The sequence below is a fragment of the Vidua chalybeata genome, chromosome 17 (genome assembly GCF_026979565.1).
Source record: "Vidua chalybeata isolate OUT-0048 chromosome 17, bVidCha1 merged haplotype, whole genome shotgun sequence".
In the NCBI taxonomy this organism is placed as follows: Eukaryota; Metazoa; Chordata; class Aves; order Passeriformes; family Viduidae; genus Vidua; species Vidua chalybeata.
Window position 1 is genome coordinate 6,844,632 of NC_071546.1, and position 18,149 is coordinate 6,862,780.

The following is an 18,149-nucleotide window of genomic DNA, read 5'->3' on the forward strand; positions in this document are numbered from 1 at the left end:
GCCCCTGACAGAGCTCCTGCCACGATGCCATTGGGCCATCAATGTCTGGCACCATACAAAGGCAGCGGAAGCGTGGGCTGGGGTGTCTGTCCCTGACCTGTCCGATGCCGTGGCACCCCGGCTCAGTCCTGTGCTCCACGCACTGAGCTAGCTCTCAGCACCGGGCACAGGAGGGTCGGCCCTGACCTGGGGGTGGCCAGGTCTGCCCCTGCCCCCGTCCGCGCCCTGCTCCCGCCCCCGGCTCGGCCGGCAAAGGCACTGGAGCGGCGGAGACCATGCGGGCGCCCGGGGCGGAGGCACCGCGGGGTGGGGAGCGGACCGGAGCTGCGGGCAGAGCCTCCCCGCCCCGCCGGGGGCCGCGCCAGCCCGTGGGGTTGCGGGGCCGCTGCCCCGGGGCCGGGCGGGATCCCTGGGGCGGGTCCCTGGGGGAGGCTCCGGGGCCAGCCCGGGGCGCGGACCCGGCGCTGCATTCTCAGAGTCTCCAGCAGAGGCTGGGCTGGGCCGGGCCGGGCTGGGCTGGGCTGGGCTGGGCTGGCGGGGAAGGAGGGGAGGCAGGCAGGGAGCGAGGGGGAGGAAGGCGGCTCTCGCCGCACATGCAGCCCCCGCCGCGCACCCGCCGCCCGCGCCCCGCCTCGCGCCCTGCCCGCCCGGTGCCCGCAGCCGGCTCCGCTCGCCGCCGCCGCCGCTCGGGGCTCCGCGCTGCTGCCGGGGCTGCGATCCGCTCCGTGCCGGGGCGCAGGGGCTCCGCTCCGCTCCGTGCCCGACTGCCCGGGCTGCGATCCGCTCCGTGCCCGGCTGCCGAGGCTGAGATCCGCTCCGTGCCCGGCTGCCGAGGCTGAGATCCGCTCCGTGCCCGACTGCCGGGGGTTCCGCTCCGCTCCGTGCCCGGCTGCGGCTGCAGGGGCTGCGCTCCGCTCCGTGCCCGGCTGCGGGGCTGCGCTCCGCTCCGCGCCGGCGGGTGCCGCGCAGGATGCCGCGGGAGGCCGAGCGCCCGGCGCGGGGGAGCCGCCGCGGCCGCCGCCCCAGGTAAGAGCGGGCGGGGGCTCGGGGGGCGGCGGGGCGGGCGCGGCGGGGGAGCCCAACTTCTCCGTCCCTCGCCGCGCCGCAAACTTTGCCGCCGCTCGGGGGGGCTGCGGCGGGCGCTCCCCGCGGGTGAGCGCGGGCTCGGCCCGGCCCCGGGGTCGCCGCCGCCTCGGGCCGGGCAGTCCCGCGCCCCGGCGTGCCCCGGGGTGCCCCGGTCTCCTTGGTGTCGCCGGGCGAAGCCAGAGGTTTGATGCCTCCGGCGCGGCCGCGGCAGCGGCGGGTCCGAGCACACCCTCCAGTTAAAACAGTCCGGTGCTTGAAGAGCTGCAGCTCCTTTTTTAACCGGTGGTATCTTAAAACGTCCTCTTCGGGCTCCTTCCTACCCAAGATCGATCTCCCCGTTTCTCTCGCTGAGACCGGAGCCTTCGCACTCATTCCGTGCCCATTCCGCACGGAATTTGCTCTGGGCGTGTGTGGATGTGTGGCTGCTGTGCCCGAGGAGCCCAGCGGGAGCCCTTTAGAGCCGGCCGGGTAACATCTCTCTTCACAGAGCCACATTTTTTTCTAACAACAAACTAAAAATAACTGTTCTAAAACTAGCACTTTCCTCATTTAAAATGTGGTTCCCAACTGGCTGTGCACAGGCCTTCTGGGAGCGAGATCTGCAGCCGCATCTGCTCCCCGGCGTGCCCTGTTCAGTGCTGCCACGCCAGGTGCCTCTCCCCGGGGAGCCCACCCTGTGGCATCTGGGCTCCTGCGGGCACTGCCGGTGGGTCTGGGTGTGGAGGGATGCAGTTGATGCCTCTTCATTTTTATTTGGTTTCTGACAGTTTTAACATCCTGCACAGTCTGGGGACATCTGCCCTGTCTTCTCATCTAACCTGGTTTTATGCATGAGCAGGACCAGTTACAGGGGTGATGGTGTAGACAGCGGCGAGGAGGGGCAGGCTCAGGAGTTCAGACATAACTTCATAAGGCAGTGCAGTGCACCTCAGGGAAGCCTCTGGACCTGAGAGGGCTGCAAAGGAAGGATGGGTGGCTCCGCCAGAGCTCTGATACTCCAGAGCTTGTTTGCATGGCCTGAGGAAATAAATGAGGGAATGTGCCTCTCTGTCCCTGCTCCTGGGTTGGTACTTATGCTATTAAAATGCCGTGTGTTGCAACACAGTCTTGCATACCACTGAGGAAATCTCAGCTCACGACTGTTTCTTTGGGACCTGCTTCTGTCTCTTCAGAGTACCCAATGCACAGAGCATGGCTGAAGCCTGCAGTCTCTGTACTCACAGATTGCATGCCCAGCTCAGAACCTGGGCTTTGCCAGGTTTTCCCTATGAGGGCTGATGGATGCTCTCCACTTCTTTCAAGAGCACTGGGTAATGAGTATTTGCAGCAAACAATTATCAGGGCTGGAGATCATTGTCCTGGTACATGAGTTTTTAAATGCTGAAAATAAATTGTTTCTCTGGCTTTAAGTCTGAAACGTTTTCTCTGTGCTGGTGCTGTGTTTGTTTGTGTTCGAGGCCAAAAGGTGGTTCTGCTGCTCATTGATGAATTCCCTGAAATGTTGACAGTACCCTGAGAGTAGCACAGGGTAAGAGCCCGCTGAAATCTAAATAAGGTGGCCCAGATTCTGTGCTGACTTTTGTCTCACATACGCCTCTGCTCCAGTGAGGTGAGGGTCAGATCAAGTGAGGTGTGGTCTCTGTATGAAATGCCGAATAATACAGTGCTGAAATTGGTGGGCTTATGAAAGAAAAAGTATATGCTGTTTCACAGGTAAAAAAGCCCAGTTTTGTTCCTTCTGAAAAAAAAAATGCCCTTTGCTTTTTGGTGCATTGACACTTTATAATATGATATAGTGATTTCATACCTATGACAGAGAAGTGGCTACTGGAACAAGGTCAGTTTTAAAACTCTTTTTCAAAAGAAGCTAGCAGGCGTCTGGGAAAAAAAAAGGAAAGAAAAGGTTGTCTTTGGGTTAAAAATAACAGTTAAAATCCTATTCTTCCTAGCTCCATCCCAAAAAATATTATATTTTCATGATTTAAATGCAATGTCATGTTTTAAAAATTCATAGTTCTTTCTTGTGTGTAAGGATTATGAGAAAAGGATCACAATTTACTGTTTGTTGTTTATATTATCTGTTCAGCTTTTGTTTTTTTTTTTTTTTTTGCATTAAAAATAATATTGAGTTAGCAAGGCTTTTTTTGTAGCAAATTTTACTTTTGTGCTCATAGTCACTATCCCATAGCAGTAAAATTTGGCTGGAAATATTGCAGAGAGAATGTTTGTTTATGTGAAGCCCCTTTTTCAACCCACGGACTTTATTTCATTAGAAGGATTAGATTATTTGTGAAAGCTTTGAAACAAAACTGGACTTCAGTTATTCCTTTAAAGTACAATTACTTATTTTTTCAAATAATTAGTTTTTATATTTTAAAAGCCCACATTTTGAAAGTAAAGGAAAACAGTTGGAAAAAGAAACAGTGTGGTGACACTTGGGTTCTTCTGACATCATGTCACTAAAGAGTATTCGTGCATAAGGATACAGCCATGTATGAATTTCTGTTATCTTTTAACCATGTGGTTATGCAACTGTGTTTGGGTTTACGAGCAGTGACACTTCTCTGCAGATAAGTCCATGCATATCCCGAGGCACAGGCCATTTTGAGTGATCTGCTTTCTTGAAAAATTACATGTAAAGATGAGGTGGGTGTGAATCCCAGCCAGATTGCTTGCCCGAGGCTGTAGGTGGACACGGTGTACAGCTCCTTGCTGTTCTCGGGATCTCTTTTGTCTCTAGCACCAGTTTATCCCATGGTGTTTCTTTGTGGAAGAGGTGCCCGGTGGGGAGGGATGTCACCGGCTCAGCCTCAGACTGTTTGTTGCTCTGGGAATGTCCTGCCCGTGCCCTCAGCACCCGTGTGCTCTTTGCTCTGCGGGGAGCAGGGTCCCCTGTGTCACCTTGCTCTCAGGTGTGTGGCTGCCCTGGGCTGTAGGCGAGGGCACAGGGCTCTGTCCTTTGGCTTGGCTACTGCAGCATTCACAGGGCTCATGCCTGCATGTCCCTGTGAGCTGTGTTACTTGTGAAGTCCCCGCTCTACCCCAGCAGAAAAGCCAAGTCTTCGTGGCTGGATTTCAACAGCAATTGCTGTAGACTTGGAGCATGGGGTTGGACTTGGACTCAGCTGTTCACCCAACATGAGCTGAGTGTCCACTGCCTGCTCAGCTCTGTGGGACATCTGTCTCTGCAGTTGTGTCCCGTTTGTGGGTTATTTTCTGCTCTGGAGAGCTGTGGAGGGCTCAGGCATGGGGCTCTCTGCTCCTGCTGGCAGCCACTGCAGAGACCCATCCTCCCAGTTAGTTCACAGTTTCTTTTTCATTTAGTCATCACTTTCTATTATTTGCAAAGTCCATAAAAGGAGTACAGCACATTACAGTAATTTTCAATTTTATCCTTTGCAACAACTCTGCTTTCAGAGACTAGGCCAGTCTTTACTTTAGCCTGACTCTGTATCTCTTGCATTTTTCTTTCTTTTTACTGTCCTTTGTGCTATGGCAGGAAGAAGGGAGTTCTGGTTTATCCTGTTGGGGAATGGTTGTTGGATGACATTTTTGTACTGGTTGTGCAGGATAATGTCTGGGTAGTAAAAGTGGATCTTTTTCCAGCAGTGTCTGCCTTTTGTTACCCCACAGGGCTGGCTGGGATGCCCGCAGAAGGTCTAGATCTAGCTCTGGGTCTTCTTGGTGATGCTCTTCCTCAGATCCTCTTGCAGTGTGGTTGGAATTCTTCTTGCAAATGGATGTCTCATCTCTTTGACAGCATTACAGCACCTTCTTCTGAGGGTCTGTGGGACACTGTGGGCCTGAGCAAGTGGTAGCTGGCAGCTGGGTGTGGGGCCCAGGGCAGCCCCAGAGCTCCCTCAGCTATTGAAGTTTCCTGGTGCATGTACAGCAAACGGGGGTACAGGACTCTGCTGGGAGGTGGGAGCTCAAGGAGGGACTGTTCACAGCATGTGGTTTGTCTGGGGGTGCCTGTGCCTCAGTGGCTGGGCATGGCTTTTGTCTTCAGATGGGTTTCCAAGTGCTGTCTCAGCTGCTTCCACACTGCTGACCCAGCCTCGGTGGTGGTGAGGACACACACCAGTGTCAGCTGGGCGTAGCTCTCCCCAGACCTCCTAGGAGGCATCTTTGCCTAAAAGGTGGGGGGCAGACCCTGCTAAGCTGAGGCCCCTGCATTTTTCTTCTTGAAAACAGGTGTAGTTGTGCCCTTGGGCATAGGAGAGGCAGCCAGCCCAAAGCTGGTCCATCTGTGCTCCAGCCCAGAGCTGGTCCATCTCCTCCAGCCCAAGGCCCAGGTTTGACTGGATCATTCATTGCTGCCACACCTACAAGCTGAAAATCAAGGTGCTTGTCAGAAAGTGCCTCCTTTCTGCTGGGTGCCCCATCTCAGGATAGCTCACTAAACACAAGGCAAGGTTGCAATACCCATTGCAGGAAGGGCAGCACTTCTGTGTTCCCAGTCCTGCCCTCCTGCTCTTGTCCGAGAAATCTGCACTTGCCTCCTCTCTGCCTGCTGTGCCCTGTTCTGCTGTCCTGCTTTTACTCACTGCCTTGCTCTGGCAGTGCCATCCATGAGCCTGGAGAAAATAAACCCAACAGAACTCATTCAGTTTTGACTCTACTCAGCTCTGCACTTCCTGATTTCGGATCTCTTGTGGGAGAGCCGTGCCTTAGCTCGCACTCCTCAGGGCTGAGGCCGTGGGCTATGTGCCTGTTAGCACTGCTGTCACAGTGTTGTGGGCAGGCTCTGCTCCCCAGACAAAGCCACCTTGCTTGTCTCACGCTGTCACTGCTGTCACGTGTGCTGAATTTGGCCCTGCCCGGCTCATGATGGAAGCTGTGGCTGTGGTGGAGGTGATGCTGGGCCTGGTGCTTCTCAGAAGCACCTAGAGATTTGTGGCTGCCCTGCAGGAACACTTAGTGAGGTGCCCAGTAGGAGCAGAGCTGGGAGCTCTGCCAGGGCGCTGGTGTGTCAGGGCCCGTCACTGCATGGACTGAAGTGGTCCTGTGCTTTGGTTATGGCAGTTCTGTGAGCTTTGCTGATTGGGAAATCCTTCAGGGAATATGAAAGCAGAATTGTTTGTCCAATACCCTTCTGCAGACACACCCTGCCCCCCTCTGTTGCTCCTCCCTGCTACAGAGAACCCCAAGGGGAAGGAGACAGGCCCACTCCTCTTTGACACCGCCGTGCTCACCATTCAGTGAGGGTTTTGTTAAGCTCTTCCCAATTGGCTGTAGCCAGTGGCATTAACAACTGCAGGTGACTTGAAGCTTGAGGCCCTCAACTCACCTGAAGCTGCTGATGGCCAGAAGCTTTCCACAGCCAATGATGGGATGTGAAGGTAGTCGCCATAGAAACATCTTGGACAATAAGTGGAGCCTTGAAAGCTCTGAATGCCTTTTGGCAGGAGCCCACGTGTGAATGTGGGTACAGGTAGTGGTGTTCACCCTGCATGCCAAGGCTGTGAGTGAGACATTTGGAAACAGCAGCTGTGGGAGCAAGCACAGGATCTGAGCACTGCTTTGGTAAGCTGGCACTTCCCTGAGGTTTGATGGCAAAGCAGAGTCAGAGCAGGAGGGTGTGATGTGGTCACAATAGTGGCCTGGCAGGAGGGAGTTCATTCCCACAGATGAGCTGTCCAGTTCTGTGCAGCAAACAGCCCCTCCTGGGTGCTGCAGCCACAGGCTTGGGGCAGCTTCATCCCCAGTGCTGTGCCCGGCAGCTCCTGGGAACTCAGCACAGCCTCTGCAGGTGACACCTCTCTGTCTCTGGACTCCTTCTTGAGCACTGCTGCCCTTCCCCGTGCTCTGGCGAGCTGTGTGCAGGCAGACACCAGACTAGGAAGGGCCCCAGGCCCACCTGAGAGGTGTTGGAGCTGGGTACCCTGGGCTGTGTCCCCTTTGTGCCCCTCTGCTGCCTTCAGGGCAGAGCCTGGGTGCCCCTGGCTGGCTGTTTGCTCACAGGTCACAGGCTGCCCAGGGAGCCTGTAGAGCAGATGGAGCCTCTGGCTCTGAGGCCCCACTGTTGTCCAGAGTCAGTGAAAACAGATAAAAGTTTGGCTGGTCCAGAGAAACCATACTGGTCTGGCCATCCCAGGAGGGAAGAGAGCTGGAAGCTGTGGGCCAGGCCCTTGTTCTGGCAGCCTCCTGCTCTGGAATGGATGTTCCTTTGAGCCAGATAGTAACTTCTGTGTGTGCCTGGGGATGCTGCACTCCCTTCTCCAGTCCTGCTTCCTTGCATCTCTGTCTGTCACACTGGGATTATCTCCCTCTGCTCCTACTGCAGCTTCTTCCCGGAATCCCAAATCCCCAAAATGCTGTTTCTCCAATAATCCTTGTCATTAAAAGTGGCTCCTAAGCTCCAAGCACCTCCTCCTGTCCTCATCACCCTCTCTGGAGAGAATCAGTTTGAGATGTGCACATACTAACAGTGAGCAAATCATCTTGTTAACCTGGGACAGGACACTGTTTTGTTCCCCCCCCTGCCACCACTACCAGACTGCAGAGTTACCCTTGGATAGCTCTGTATTTTCACTATTCACTTCTTTTAGCTGTGTGAAAATGTGCTTTCTTTGCTATTGTTATGCCCCAACTAGGCATGTGGCTGTTGCTGACGGTGTTGTGCCTGTGTGGGAGAGGGAATTGTTTCCCCTGCCACTGGAGTCTGGAAGGTCGAGGACAGACAGGTGAGGGATAGGGTTGTTTGGAGAGCTGGACTTCACCAGCTTTCTGAGCTTGGCTGCCTTCCCACTTATGAAATACAGCTAAACCTTTTAATGGCAGGTAGGAATAGCTGAGCATCAGCAGAGTCCTTAAGAAATTACATCCCTGCTTAAACTTTTAAAAGTCAGCTGAACACCCGTTTGCTACAGCCCTCCCGGGCTGTTTCCCAGTGGCATGGTATTTTTTCCCAAAATAACTCCTGCTGCAGCAATACTGTCCCGAGGCAGGGCACCCCTTCCCTGGACATCCTCAGCTGTGCCCGGGAGATGGGAATTCTCGCCGCGGCGGCTCTCGGATGCTGTGGCGGTGCGAGGTCAGCCGTGCCCCGGGCCGGGCTGCGGCTGCTCCCGGTGCTGGGGGAACGGGCACGGGCGGGGGGCTCCTCCTCGGGCCGGTGCCGGCAGAGGGAGCCATCCTTCCTCCTTTCCCGTGCACAGCCCGCCGTGCCAATTAACCAATTAATCTGAAAGGTGCTGCGGGAGGTGAGCTGAGAGCTGGGCTCCTCCGCTGGGCAGTGGCTCTGCTCGTCTCGCTGAGGCTGGGAAGTGACCGTGTCTTTCCCAAATCCCTCTTTTCTGCTTTGTTGCCCAGATTCATCTCTCAGGTGAGCCCTTGGGTGGGTTAGATCTGGCCCAGCTTCATGCAAGGCAGGGGCGGCCTCCGTGGCAGGTATGGCAGAGGCTGATGCCAGGGCCTCGGCCAGCTGGGTGTGTGAGCAGGGGACGAGCCCCAGGTGTGCAAAGGACTGGGGCTGCCACTGTGAGTCCCCATGGCATGAGTGGCCAGGGGCTGTGGCTGACCCTGCAGATGAAGACATGGCCTTGCCCAGGAGTTGGCAGTGGATTAGTGAAGGCAGACAAGGGCTTTTGAGCTGGAGCGCTGAAGTCCTGCCTAGAGGAGTGACTGTTGTGCTGACAGATGATGCTGCTCCTGTCCTTGGCACCGCAAAGTGATGGACGTAAGGAGTGAGTGCAGGCACTGAACCCTCCCCAGCTCGAGTAGTCACCACAGGTGAGCATTTATGGGTTTTTCTCTGAAAAAGCGGTTTACATTTTTGTGTAATGGGAGACTCGTGTCTGGCTGGGAGGATGCTGGAACCATCAGTTGAGGCTTTAATTGGTTTTGCACCTAGAGTGCTAATGTATTTCAGTGGATTAGATGGGAAGTGGGGTGGTGCTTGGCTGCTCCAGAACTGGAGATGTGAGCTCTCGTCACAGGACTGAGAGGCTCAAAGCGTTGTGCAAGGAGAATGGCAGTTTCTCACTCTGCCACGGCTGCTGCTTTCTGGTTAATGCATTTGGAAGGGTTCAGTCTGCTTTCCTCTGCTCTGGCTGTGAACGTGGCCTGCACTGGCGCAGCCAAGTGTTTTGGGCTGTTATGGGATAGCCATGGTAAGCTGCTAAGCCCCACACAGCCAATTACTCACTCCCTCATTCCCAAGTGGGTCATGGGAAGAGGAAAGGAAGAGTAAAAGCAAGAAAATGTGTGGGTTGAGATAAAAATGGTTTAATAAGGGAAAGTGGAAGAAGAGAGAAAGAAAACAAGGGATGCAAAGGCAAACACTCATTGCCTTCTGTGTGTGGACTGATGTCCAGGAGTTCCTGAGCTAAGGGTGGCACCCCCCCCAGGATCTCTCCTCTCCCTTTTTGTTGCTGAGCATGATGTTAGATGGGACAGGGTAGCTTTGTTGTTGATCTGGGTAATCCACTCCCAAACTCTTGTGCACCCCCAGTCTCTTTACTGGGGGACATGGTGAGAAGCAGAGAAGGCTTTAACACTATAAACACCATTTAGCAGTAGCTAAAATATCAGTGTGTTACCAGTTTTGTTTTGGTCACAGACCTAAAACTCAGCACCAAGCAAAGCTAATTAACTCCCTCCCAGCCATACCCAGTAGAGGACAGTTAAACACCTCTTAGTGCTCACACCGAGGGAGTGCTGGAAAGCAAGCCTTGGTAAGCAGGGCTGTGTGTCAGTGGTGAGCTGCTCACTCAGCTGGTGTAAATTATCCTCAGTCCTTCAGAGTGCTGGAGCTGGCAGGACAGGGTCTGACCTGGGACTGCTCAGGGCTGCTGCTCAGCATCTCCCTTCAGTTCCTGGCCACAGGCTCCAGTCACGTTTGGTGCTTCTAGGGAGGCATTTTCCAAACCTTAGGCTGTCCCAGAAGGAGAAAATCCTGCAGCTGAGCTTGTATTGCTTATAGTAAGCAGTGTCAGGGTTGTGAAAAGCTGCTGTGAAATAGAATTGAGAGGGAGGGACTGTGAAGCACCAGGCTGGAAGGCCTTTTCTTTAAACTGCAGCTGAGCTGGGCTTAGGCAGAGGTAGGACACAATGTCTGGTCCTGGTTTCCAGAAGGCAGCACATGCATTTCCCTGGTGAGCGATCAAAGGCTGGGACTGAGACTCATCTGTATCTTTTTTATATCTAGTCCATCGCTATGCTATCTGGTGCTTCCCAAGTATATATAGAAATAGCTTTTTTTTTTTCTTCTTTGTCCTCTTCTAGACAATGCCTGGAGTCTTTGATAACTTTTTATGTTTTATATGTTTTTGTGTGTGAGGTCTGTCTGTGCCTCTGTGTACCAAGATGTAGAAAGCTGTTTCATGAGTGAAATCTCTTGGTGTCCTCCACCATGGGGGCCCCAAAGAGTGCTCAGATGCAGTGCTTGTGTCTGGCTGGGTCCTGAACCTCTCAAAGGTTTGTAATCAGCCCTGCTCGGGGCAGCTGTGTCTTGTTTTTCTGTTTTGGAATCACAATGACTGCATGTCCAAGGTGTGAGTTTTGGCATCACACCACTGTGAGGTGTGAGGGGCAAGACATGCACAACTCAGAGGCCCAGGGGGCTAGAACGGCTTCTTGGCTGGACACTGCTTGGCTTTGGTTGCCCAAACTCTGCCCGAGGTTGCTGCCAGCCCAGCAGCCTGAGTTAGGTGGTGGGTTGGAGAGGAGGACACGAAGGAACACGTTTTGCTTGCGCTGCAGTCCAGGTTGACACAATCCAGTGTCCAACTGGAGCAGTGGGGGCCTGGAGGGCGGTGTGGCAGCACACAGGGGGTGATGTGCAGTTTGGGTTTCAGCACTTGTGCAAGTGACTGCATGGATTGGGTGTGGTGGGCTCTGGGCTGGGCACTTGGGGCTGTCTGAATGGGCTCTGAGGTGACTGCCATCAAGGGAGCTAGAAAGGCTGTGAAGGGAGAAGTGAGGCAGCCCAGAGGACAAAGGCAGTGCAAGCCAGGGTCTGCAGTGTAGTGACAGAGCAGGATGCAAAGGGTCAATGTGTGTGAGGGTGACAAAGCTGGAGAAAACCATCCAGGGAAGTGGCTGTGTCTGTACGTGTGTCCTGCCACTTCTCCCTCTCCCAGGCACAGAAGTTCCAGTTCCAAGCACGGAACTGCTTTGGGGAGAGGTGGGGTGCTCAGAGCCAGGGTCTGTCAGTGTCTCTGGTTGTGAGGATCTTTCTCTGTCAGAGTGGCTGCTGTACTGAATGGAGAGGGTTGGGTCAGGGGAGTCCTGCATGTGCCCTGGCTGCTCTCAGGGAGATCCCGTGCTGAAGCAGTGCCAGGCTGCCAGCCTGGGGTGGGGCAGGAGGACTGGGGGCTGCAAATGGCTGCACCTGCCTGTGTGAGTGTCTGTGCCCTCTCCTGCACGCCCACACTCCCACACGTTCCAGCACAATCCTGCTTGCTCACGTGTATGTATATCTCCTTCATTCTATTCTTTCCCATGCACTTTGTCCATTTGCTTTTCTGTCCTCCCTGTTGCTACTGTAATCTCTCTCTTTCTTTCTCCCTTTGTTGCCTGGGCTGCTTTGCTGCCTCTTACTTCACCATGTCCCTCTTTATTCCTTTTGATAATAATAACATTAGAACCTACATACAAGGCCCCAAGGTCCCAGCTCTGTGCAGATACATGAGGAAAGACCCTTCAAAGCCTGTGTGCTGGATTGAGAAGATTCTCTCAGTCTCACTATTTCCAGGAGTGTCAGAGGCAAAGGGCTGGACTGTGAAATAAGGCCTGTGCAAAACCTCACGCTGCGTCCTCTGTCCATCAGGAATGTCAGAAGTGAAGATGCCAGTCTTGTTTGATGGAGTTTTACACCAAAGCCCTGAACCCCTGTGCCTGATGGAGGAACTGAATGATTAATCCCGCTTTATCAGTTGTGCTGAGCAGAGTGGTTGTTCCCAGGGCTCCCAGTCTGTCCCTTCCTCTTTGTGCTGTTGGTTTGGTAGTGACATTAAAGTGAAGCTACTTGCAGATTCTGTTCCAGTCTGCTGTGTTCACGTGCTTCGAGCTTTCAGAAATGTTCTCCCTTTCAACTGCAATTTGCACATTTGGCCTCTGCTGAGAGGTGATGCTTCAATGGGATGCTGAAGTCTGGTGGTTGGAAAGCAGTGTTTCTAGTGATGCACTGAGCTTTGCATATGTGATACCCACTGTATTTCCCGTGCTTGAAGGCCCTGTGTGGCTGCTAGATGCTGGCTCACAGTCTGCAAATACAGCAACATTTAGCCTGTTGCTGTTGTCTGCAAGTTGGGGGAGGAATCAAATCCAACTTTGTGGAGGAGGAATCAAATCTTTTTTGTCACTCAACAAAGTGGTCAGAGTTTCTTGCGGAAGGAAGGCTGGTGCTGTATCTGGCTTGCAGAATCATACCCAGAGACCCACAGACTTGTCATAAGGATGTATCTCTGCTGTGCTAGTCCATCACAACTCAGACCATAGCTAGCAAAGGACTCTGAAATCAGGAGACACATTTAACAGTTTTTGTCCCACTTAAAGTCCTCCAAGGAATGTACTTCCTATGTGTCGTGGTCTCTTTCAGCCTTGTTCAGCCACGTTCCAGTTTTTTGATGCTTCCACTTCAGCTCTCTCATAGGTGAACCTTCTGTTATTTATGCCCGTGTCCCAAATCTCCTTGCTGAGAGCTGGATTTGGGAAAAGAGCAAGCAGTAAAATCAAAAGCCATCACCTGTTCCTGGGGTTTGCTGCTCTTTGCAGCCCTTTGAGTTTATGTACAGCAAATGTCTGTTGCAAACTTTGTCTCTGCAAACAGCAGCAGGCTGTTTTGGGATATTTGCTTCCCCTGTGATTTCTCTTTGAGCAGCATGACCTGTAGGCAGGTCATGACTCAAGAGCAGTAGAAGGAGATGGGGGTGGGCTGTGGCAGCAGGACCCTCTGTTTTTGTCTCTGCAGTAAAGAGGCTGTAACACCTGTGCCAGCCTTTTCCTGGGCACCGTGGAGCACTGTGGAGTGTTTTTGCCAGCGCTTACATTGGTCCCTTTGTTGGAGCTGGCTGTCAGCAGGGTCATTTCCTTCTTTCTTTGGGCAAAGTGCCTCAGAGAGCCTGAGCACACTTTCTGAGGAGAAACTTGGTCTCTCCACAGACCTGGGAGAAGATGTCATTTGTGGATGCAGCAGAGTTGGCAGCTCTGGGTCCTCCACATGAAGATTTTGGGAATTCCACCTGGGAGCACCTATGTGTCAGTGCTGGCAGCAGAGAGCAAGGCCAGGGGCTCCCAGAGCAGGTGGCCAAGATCCTTCTTGATGAGATGTCTAGTCCTGTCCCAGGCTCACCACCCTGGGAAAGGGAAGTGGGTGGTGTAAGCTGTTGCTGCCCTTAGGTCTGCCCCTTGTTGCTCTGCACCTTCCTGCAGTGTTCAGGAGAGTCCCTGATAGGTGAAGGTGGAGGAGGAGAATGATTTCTCCCTTGGAAGTCATGTTGGAGAAAAATGAACTGGATCTGGCCAGGTGAGATTTTTGAACAGTACCTAAGTTCTATTGGGGCTGCTCTGTGGTGGCTGCTTCTCCAAGGGTGTATATTGCTTTGAACTCATCCTGAAGCTGTTTGGAATGTGGAGAGTGGCATCATTCTGCTTACAGGGGGTTTGTGAGAGGTGTAATATTGCTGGCAGAGCAGAGAAAATTGGTGTCTGTCCAGTACAAGGCACTTTAGACAGGACAGAAATTGAATAGAACCTCGTCACCTGTTGTAGCATTTACTGGTGCGTGTTGGAAGATTTGCCCTTCCTCGAGGCAAGGAGGAAGGACCAGCCCTGGAAAAGGCAGTGGGACTGGTGTGTCTCTTTCTAAACTGTCCCATCACTCCTGCTCTGCAAACTCTTCTCCTCTTGCTAGTTAATATTAGTATTCCGTTTGTGGAACGGGCGATGCAATTAACACAAAGGTACAGTCATTCATTCTGGCTGGAGGACTCATGGGATCAGATGTACTGGGGATAGGAAGCGGAGGCTTTCTGCTGGGAAAGAATGTCACAGCACAGCGGACACAGAAATGAAAAGCTATTAATAATGATCCCGGAACTTCACTTCCATCAGCTGTTTATTTAAAGGTGCTCCATATTCAAAGCCTCCTGATTTATGTGGGCAATAACACTCACAGTCCTGGGATCACTTTTTTAAGCAAGGCTAATGGGGTGAAAACATCATACTGCGACAGTAGAGATCAAGCTGGGAAAATGATACTGGAGAGAAAAATAAACTATTGCCTAGATAATCCCTGAGCTACGCTGGGCTGGGAGCTGGTGTGAGCTCCCTGCTCTTCCAGCATTTATTAAGGCTTTTACTTCCTTTTTTTTTTTTCTTGGTCTTTGTGAACAGAATTTAGTGGCCATGAAAGGATATCAAAATTTGATTTCTACAAGACTGGATGCTAAAATGCTTCTTCATTTGCGTGCAAGTGACCTGGGACATGTGGTCTCTCTGTCCCTGTCTCCAGAGCCCCCATCCAGACTTGGTCCATTCCCAAAGGACTGGTTCCTCTGGAGAAAGGTGTCTGTGCCCTCTGCTGTGTGGGTTTTGCCTGCAAAGTGGTTGCACAGGAGTGCCTGGGGGGACACAACTGGGGAGTTCTGAGCTGTGGCACTTAGGGGACAAAGGGCTGCTCTGCTCTGGGGGTGTCTGGTTTCCATGTGGGTTCTCTTTGTGGGGCTGTTTGCCCTTGCAGGAAGGGCTTCTTGGTGGGGCCCAAGTTGGGCCATTGACATGTGAATTTTGCAGAAACTCACTGTAGCTACTTTGTTCTGCAGTTAAACCACGGCAGTGGGCTGGGCTCAAAGTGCAAGAAGGACTCGGGGCAGGAGAAGAGTGAGTGTGGTGCTGGTTTCTTCTGACTGCTCACTGAGCCCTTGGTGGACAGGAGCTGCTTTCAGCAGCTCCCTCTGCACATGGGGCAGTGTGCAGCCGTGCCAGAGGCTGGCCATCAGAGGGTAAGTGGCTCCTGGTGTCTGCAGGGCAGTGAGCAGGATGTTTTCCTGGGGAGGTGAAATAGCCCTGAGGCCACTGAGCTTCGGGTTGAGTTGCTCTGGGCAGGGAGTGACTCCTGGGACATGACTGTAAGCACTGTTCATTGTCAGGAGCTGGTAGTGGTGATGTGATTAGTAGAATGAAGCAAATGATTCCAGATAAATAATGCATCAATCATTAATGGTTGAATGCAAAATTTAGCCTGTTGCTGTTGTCTGCAAGTTGCTTACAAGGAGGTCAGTCCTTTATTGTGCAGGAAGCTGTTATCTGCAGCTCATGGGCAGACGCTGTGCTCTGAGTATTCCTGGCACATGTGCTCCAGTGTGTAGGTCCCTGGCCCAGCAAGAGGCTCTGGTCGCTCCTGTTTGTTCTTTGTGAGGGAGAGATGGGCTTTGCTTCCAGTGAGTGTCTACCAGGGTGACCATCCAGAGGCTCCTGTGGGGCTGCGATGCTCTGGGGCTTGTTCTCAAGAACGCTGCTCACTGCTGAGCTGTTTATGCTCAAGGTGCAGCCTCAGGGACCCAGGAAGGGACTAGGAGAGCTCTGATCATCTGGGCAGCCCCTCTCCTTGCTGTGCTCCTCGTGGAGACGTTGGCTTTCAAACAGACTTGGCCAAAATGCACTGTGTTGGAGACTCAGCTGCTAGGGATTTCTGCCAGCTGTGGTGGAATATTCTGCACAGTGCTGTGTCTTAGCAAAGCATGTTTGCCTCCTCTTTTGGGGATGAAGCTGTGCACCATTCTGCCTCAGGTTCCTAAATTCCTGTGGTACCCAGATTCCTTCTTTTCTTCCTGGTGCTTAGGATTTCCTGGGGAGCAGGAAGGTTTGGAGCATCTTCTTCCAAACCAGAAAAGCCTGTCTTTAGGCAGGACAGTGTTGGATTTTAGCAGGATGTTGCAGAAACAATTTTCTTACCCATTATACTATCTTCTTTCTAATTTTTATTTAATGAGCTCCTCTGAAAAAAAGAAAATCGTTGTAACAGTTTTCTTAAGTGTGAGAGATCATGCTGAAATTGGCATTAAGGAGACTAATTACACTCATTCTTCCACCTTCCTAACAGCTGTTTATTGCTGCAGGCTTGTCTTGAGGTGCTGAGGAAGCCACTTAGCTTGGACCAAAGGCACCCAAAGAGGTATCTGCAGTAGAAAGCTGGTATGGACTTCTAATCTGGGCTGTGCTCAACCAGATGATCTTGTTACACTGCAGAAAAGTACTGTGAAAACTGCAGGTGCAGCCCCCCAGGTCTTGTCATGGCTTTTTGCTGCTCTCCTGTCCTTCCTCACAGCCTTTCAGCTTCATTGTGGAGGATTCTGTGGGGGCCTGGTCTTAGTCTCAAAATGACAGTGTGCTGTCAGGGGAAGGGACTTCCTCAGGCTCGTGCGTTCTGTGAAGAGAGGTTGCAGATCTCCTGTCATGAAGACTGAGGGATTTCCAAGGACAAAATTGCTAAGAGGATTAAGATGTATAGGGAAGAAGAGTGAGCAGCAGCAAGAGACCTTCCTGAAAGTGATGTGTGCCTGCCATAGTATTTATTTCACCAGAGGACTGAGTCTGAACGTGACCTTGAACCTTGAGAAGCAAATTGAAGGAGGTTTCTTTGAACCTTTCAGACTCAGTATAATACCCACTTGTTATTCTGTGTAGGAATTTGAGAAGTCTTTCACAAGAGGTAGAAAGTTGCAGACAAAGCTATGAACACCTTCAGTTTTCCATTTAATCACACAATATTGAATGATAAATAATTCATGCATCTGCCAAACATTGGCTTAAAAGAACCCAATTCCCTCCACATTTGTCAAAGCGGGAGAATTCCATTTTGTGCTTCTTTATTTTACTTTGTCCTTTAATTCCTATCCAAATGGCCCGTTGTCTGGGCCATCAGCTTTGATTCCACCTGTCCTGTTCTGGGCTCATGCCTTTCCTTTCTTGTCACTTTTGCTGGTGTTCAGGGCCCCAAGAAGTGGCAGCAGGAGGCAAGGAGGGGGGTGATGGAGGTCCCTGTGTGTCCTAGGGCTGTGCCGCAGGTGCAGCTCTGGCAGGGGAGGCTGGTGAGGGTTCTCTGCCCCACTGCACAAGAGCACTCTCAGGAGCTGCTGGGGCATTAAAAATGTGGCTCTTCTAGGAATGCAACTTCTGACTTTATGCAGGGTGCTTGTAAGGGAACGACTTTCAGATACAGGTCTCTGTCCAGATCCTAAAATGAAAGGCTTGGTCTGAGCTCTAGAGCTCTCTCACCACAGCAAGAGGAGCTCTGTCCATCTCAGAAGTTGTGACAGAGGTGCTGTGATGGCTGCTTCCACCTCCTCTCAGAGACTGTTTTTAAAGAAAAATTAAAAGTATTGTATTCACGTAGACAAGGCATGAAAATTCCATATTTGGAAAAGAATTGCTGCAGAGCGAGACCGTTATGGCTGTGAAAACCTCTTCCCTAGGGCAAATGTTGAGATTTTCTTTGCAATTAAAATTTCTTTGAAACTTGGACTAGAGAAGATTTGGAGGAAAAAAACCCTTCCAAACTTTGAAAATACTTCTTTCCAAACAATGCTTGTGTGAGAGCTTTAACAAATACTGTTCCTCACAGTGTGTCTGATAGCAGAAAGTGACTGAACATGAGAAGTCAAAAGGTTGTGAATAGCTCCTGCTCTGGCAGTTGCCTCATTTTTCTATTATAATTTCTTAAGGCAGCATCAAAGGGGACAATAATTAAACTTAAAGCAACTTAAAAAGAAGGGAGAAAGAGGCATATTTATTCATAGAGAGCTGAACGTTGTGTAGGTACACATTCCTCTGCCAAAACAACTTTTCTTAACTGTGTGCAAGTTGATCTGAGAAGAAAGGCAGATGAAGGAGTTCCTTGCTGAGAGAATAGTTCCAACGAAGCAGAAAGAGGAAATCCAGAGATTTACTTCAAAAATAAGCATGACTAAACTTTTACTACGGATAATGGGTTTTCTGCCCTGTTGTTAAAGCTGAAGCTATGGTGACATCAGAGAGAGAACTTGATTTTTATCATTGTCTGCCTGTCTTCTGTGCTCTCTATCAAGGCTGAAGACTTGCTGAAAGGCAGATTGCTG

The 18,149-nt window shown here is 51.9% G+C and overlaps 1 protein-coding gene across 3 annotated transcripts in view; it reads left to right on the forward strand.

Annotated features, from left to right (window-relative positions):
• The first annotated feature begins 660 nt into the window (after positions 1–660).
• The window catches only part of CDH22 (cadherin 22), a 77,397-nt gene continuing 59,908 nt past the window's right edge, over positions 661–18,149 (forward strand). For 2 of the 3 annotated variants that reach the window (XM_053958525.1, XM_053958527.1), the window contains exon 1: positions 661–1,026. The gene's annotated coding sequence lies outside the window, so the exon portion shown is untranslated. Of the gene's footprint in view, positions 1,027–8,737; positions 8,821–18,149 lie in introns of those variants that run through there. The other variant, XM_053958526.1, reaches the window with a different exon arrangement.